The following is a 6,000-nucleotide window of genomic DNA, read 5'->3' as shown; positions in this document are numbered from 1 at the left end:
TTTCCTCTACCTAATTACGTTACTCAGTGACGATAACGAATGTCCACTGCTAACACCACCCTAGATCCCCAAAGTACCCCGATCCCCAAGTACCCCGGACCTCGTTGCCCCCGTGCCGCTGACACGTTAAAATGCTCGAACCGATCGTGACGATGCCGGACCCTCGGCCCCTGTGCAGTGGCACGTAAAAGCACCCAATCCACTCACGGAGTGGTTGGCGTTAGGAAGGGCATCCAGCCGTAGAAACTCTGCCAGATTCAGACTGGAGCCTGGAGCGGCCCCTGGCTTCCAGACCGGTCGAACCGTCCAACCGTGCTAGCGCGGAAAGCGGACGTTAAACGATGATGAGATGATGATGATGATGATATGTATTGTTTATTTATTCTCACACATAAGAATAGCCATCAATACTGTTTCTTATCCCTAATATACCATAGCAAGCATGTGTCTCTGAATTTGAAATGAAGGAGTTACAAAGAAAGTGATGCACAAACTTCACATATTTAGTTCTTTTTTTTTATTTACTTATGAAATTTTTGAAAATTACTATTCAATGATAATCATGAGTAGCACTATTTTATCCTTCTTACACTAAACTACTATATATATATTTCTATACTGCATAGTATATTCTTACTCTTACCTGCTATATAGTCTTTCAGTACTATTCCTATGGCTATTCTGCTATAGAGTACTACAGTACAATGTTTTTTATACTAACAAATTATGTAGTTCCTCTCAGTTTAACCCTCTGCCTATACTGCGAAATGTGATACACAGGACTTATGTCCCTGGTGCTAATGTATTCTATTGATATATTATACACATTCCCATTTTTTTCCCCAATTTCCAGGTGCAGGAGTGGCTATGTGGTAAGTAGCTTGCTTACCAACCACATGGTTCTGGGTTCATTCCCACTGTGTGGCACCTTAGGCAAGTGTCTTCTACTATAGCCTCGGGCTGACCAAAGCCTTGTGAGTGGACTTGGTAGACAGAAACTGAAAGAAGCCTGTCGTATATATATATATATATATATATATATGTTTGTGTGTGTATATGTTTGTGTGTGTATATGTTTGTGTGTATGTGTTTGCCCTCCAACATCGCTTGACAACTGATGGTGGTGTGTTTACATCCCTGTAACTTAGCGGTTCAGCAAAAGAGACCGATAGAATAAGTACTAGGTTTCCAAAGAATAAGACCTGGGGTCGAGTTGCTCGACTAAAGGCGGTGCTCCAGCATGGCCACAGTCAACTATCTGAAACAAGTAAAAGAGTAAAAGAGTAACTTGGGACTTATGAAAGGAAAGTTTTATCTTACTCAGAATTTATGAGACATGGGTTAATTAAAAGTCTGACAGCAAGCATGGATATTTAGGACAAACTTATGAAAGTGCTTTGGGTTAAAAGCAAAGTGTTAAAATTACTTCACATCGCATCATATTAATTTCTTTCATTCATTCATCATGATTTTAAAACTTTATTTCAAAAGAACTGCTTTGTATAAATCATAATACATTTTTATACTTACATATCAGTTGACATCCATCATTAATCTTACAGTTAAACTGTCTTGAGACATATAACTGTTTTTGAAGAATTTTTTGAAATACATATGTGAATAAAAAATAAAAAATGAATAATGAAAAATAAATTTAATAATTGTTGTTATTATTTACCCCCAGGACATTCCTGACTAATGATCCGGATTTCATCCTCTGGACATTTCATTTTCATGGAGGCAAACTGGCTGAGTTCCTTTCGAGTGTTGGGCCTCATGGAAGCAAAGCAGCTGAGTTCCTTTTGAGTGTTGGACCTCACGGAGGCAATGACCAAAACCTTTGGCCTAATGTTGTGCTTGAGAAGAAGATCCATCAAGCCGAGCAAAATTGCAGTTGTGGCAGATATCAGTGTCATGAAAATTGGCACCCATGCCAGTGGAATGTAAATGCACCCCAGTGTCATGCAAATGGCACCTGTGCCAGTGACATGTAATAGAACCAATTACACTCTTGGAGTGGTTGGTGTTAGAAAGGGCATCCAGCTGTAGAAAACCATGCCAAATCAGACTAGAGTTTGGTGCAACCTTCCAGTGTACCAGCCTGGTTAAACCATCCAACCCATGCCAGCATGGACAACAGATGTTAATTGATAATGATGATGATGATATAGTTATAAATTAACCCTTTAGCTATCAAATTTCTGTTGCCATAGACCACCTTTCTTTCAATTAATTTTGAAAATACTGAAGAATTTAGAAAAAATATCATTGTCTTTTTCTATGTATGCATTTGGAACATGGATTAACATGAAATTTTCAATTTAGATCTCTTTAACCCTTCACATACAATATTTCTGTTGAGCTCACGCAATGGGCTTCAGGCTCTTATGGATAGATGCTTGGAGATCTATTGTGCAGTCAGGCTAGAAATCAATATCGGCAAGTGCATGTGGTTCTCCATCAGGGGCTGGGGCAAATACTTCCTAGTCAATGATGACACTCCACTGACTCTTGATGGTATCACTTTGTGTGAAGTCTAACCGGTAGATAAGGTGTCGTTCCAGAGACTTAAAATTTCTACCTGGAATTCGATCTTGAGTCGGGAGTTTGATTTAGACTCAGTGGGGCAGATGTCCTGGGATATTGATAAAATATGCCAGGTTCCACTGAAACCCGACAGAAATTCCTCGAACTGCTAAATTTCAGGGACAGAAACACGCCAACAGCAGTTGTTAAACGATAGTGGGGGACAAGCATTGACACCAAGAAACACGCCAACAGCAGTTGTTAAACGATAGTGGGGGACAAGCATTGACACCAAGACACTTATGACGGGATTCTTTCAGTTTCTGTTTAGCAAATCCACTCACAAGTCTTTGGTCGGCCCAAGGCTATAATAGAAGACACTTGCCTGAGGTGCCGTGCAGTGGGATTGAACCTGGAACCATGTTGTTGGGAAGCAAACTTCTTACCACACAGTCACAACTGCGCCTAGTGATAAGCCTCAGGACACTATCCCTGCATGTACTTCTAGTTTTCATTGGCTACCTGCTCTCTCTTTTGCCATTTTGCGTCGAGTTGTAGGGCACCTGAACAATATAAAATAAAAGCTTCATTATTTTCTTAAATCCTGCCAAGGTTAAATTTGCCTTCCATCCGTCCGAGATCAAAAATTAAGTTCAATTATCGATTAACCCTCCTTGTGCCTATATCAGAAAACAGAGCGACTCATAATCCAAGGGAGAGAACTTCATTGACTTCGAAAATATTCGTCAAAATGTTTTAAGAAAGCAATTACTATATTCCAAAGGTATATGTGAATAACAGCGTCGTTAGTTCCACTTTTCCTAACTGACTAATAATTGTACGTTCTTGCATTTCTAATGGCAAGAGAGACGATGGAAAGGCGGCGAGCTGGCAGAAATGTTAGCACGCCGGGCGAAATGCTTAGCGGTATTTCGTCTGACGTTACGTTCTGGGTTCAAATTCCACCGTGGTCGACTTTGCCTTTCATCCTTTCGGGGTCAATAAATTAAGTACCAGTTACGCACTGGGTCGATGTAATCGACTGAATCCCTTTGTCTGTCCCCTCTATGTTTAGCCCCTTGTGGGCAATACAGAAATGAGAGAGTCGATGGAGTCTGGAACTTGGTGCAGAACGAATCCTGTAAAAAATTTTATTCATAAAGGACTGCTTTTACAGTTTTCTAGCTGAGGCATTTGTCACCCCAAAGCGGCATTCCTAGAGAATGATGCTTTGAATGTCTAGAGACATTTTCACGCTAGAGAATGTCTCTAGCACGAAAAATTGTAATTGGTAATTTTGTTTTTTACAGTTTCACCGAAAAAAAACCATCGCAGTACTTTTTTTCCCTTAAAGTCTGGTACTAATTTTGTCAGTCTCATTGCCAAACAGCTAAGGGTACCTTTTGGTTATTTTGCCCCCATTAAAAAATTGGGTTATCTCTCCATGTGTCTGCCAGTGTTTCTCCTTTCCCTACCCACTGACTTCAGTGCTTGACATTTTTATAGAGAACCCATTTCTCATCACCAGTTACTATTCGATCCAAAAAATGTTCATTCGTGAGACGTGACAGCAAAGAAGAGCACACATTCACTCTTTGCATGCATGGAGAGAGAGTGAATGTGTGCTCAACTGGCTCTGAATTTCTCTAGTTTCTGACTTGGAATTTCTGGAACCACTGTCAACATTGGCTTATATGACTTGGAATTTCTTCGGAACCACTGTCGACATTGGCTTTATATTTACGGTCTGATCCCCATATACTGCACTTAATATTCCTCACACTTTTCTCTGCTCTTACCTTTATTGAACAACATAAGCAATAGGCGTCCTAGTCCCTTCCTTATAGCTTTGAAAAAAATAACAGTTCAAATCTAACTGCACTCTTCAAGACTTGCACTAGATAAGGACGAATAAAATTATTACTGCTTTTTATAGCAAGTTGATGCAGGTAGTTTTTTATCCCATCTCTCCCTTCCACTTTTAGTTCATGCAATTGAGAAAAACCACATTATTTATGGGATGACCTAATAAATATATTTTTATTAATGATTTATATAATAATAATCATGAAATTATTTTATACAGTGCTCCGTGTGCACCACCAACTTTCATAAAGTGTGAATATAAGTACTGCAGATGTAGAAATGTTCGGGAAGTGACATGCTTGTGTGTTAGAGGGAGAAAATCAGTGTAAGTGTTTGCGAATCTCAGAACATGGCGTCTTGAAGGATGCCGTGCTCCACACAACTAACCAACGATGCCGGCATTTGTTCCACGCTTCAAGCACTCTAGCTGAAAAATGTTTCCTCCTTAAGTCATGTAGCTGTGCTGTTTTCTTACTTGTAAATAATGTCCACGTTGTTCTATGGGTGAGGTTTAAGAGGTGCTCGTGTTATTGTTTGTGCGATTGTTGATAATTTTATGGGTGTCTGCCAACTCGGAGTTTTCATCATCAATGTCTCGAGTTCAAGTTATTTTTAACAGTCTGATTCCATAATCTGAGCCTGAATGAGCTCGGTTTCTGTTAGAAGCCTGCAAAACTTTCAAAGTCGAATCAAACTGTTTAAATAATAATATATGTAACTCCACAAAATGTGTTGAGGGCCTTTTTCTTTTGTATGTGCTGGTGGCACGTAAAAAGCACTATCCAACGTGGCTGATACCAGTACCACCTGACTGGCTCCATATGCCAGTGACACATAAAAGCACCCACTACACTCTTGGACTGGTTGGCATTAGGAAGGGCATCCAGCTGTAGAAACCTTGCCAGATCAGATTGGAACCTGGTGCAGCCTCTTGGTTTGCCAGTCCCCAGTCAAACCGTCCAACCCATGCCAGCATAGAAAGTGGACGTTAAACGTTGATGATGATGATGATGATGATGTCATCATCATCGTTTAACGTCCGTTTTCCATGCTGGCATGGGTTGGACAGTTTGACAGAGGACTGGTGAGCCAGAGGCTGCACCAGGCTCAATCTGATCTGGTAAAGTTTCTACAGCTAGATGCCCTTCCTAATGCCAACCACTCTGAGAGTGTAGCGGGTGCTTTTATGTGCCACTGGCATGAGGGCTAGTCAGGCGGTCCTGCAAACGACCATGCTCAAAGGTGTTTTTACGTGCTACCTGCATAGGGGCCAGTCCAGTGGCACTGGCAATGACCATGCTTGAATGTCGTTTTTCACGTGCCAGTAGGGCAACACTGGCAACGATCACACTCAAATGGTGCTTTTCACGTATCACCGGCACAGGAGCCAATCCGTGGCCCTGACAACGATCACGCTCGGATGTGCTTTTAACATTTCACTGGCCCGAGTGCCATTCAGGCGGTACTGTCATCGGCCATGTCAGGGATTTTGCTTTGTTTACACTTGTCTCAATAGGTCTTGGCAAGCAAATTTCATTGTCCAATGAATGAGGGGTACTCATAAGTGGGCTGGTTATACCCATGTTTGGATGTGCTTTTAACGTTCCA

Source organism: Octopus sinensis, linkage group LG3 (assembly GCF_006345805.1).
Source record: "Octopus sinensis linkage group LG3, ASM634580v1, whole genome shotgun sequence".
NCBI lineage: Eukaryota > Metazoa > Mollusca > Cephalopoda > Octopoda > Octopodidae > Octopus > Octopus sinensis.
The sequence above is the reverse complement of the archived record's forward strand: the minus strand, read 5'-3'. Positions refer to the sequence as shown.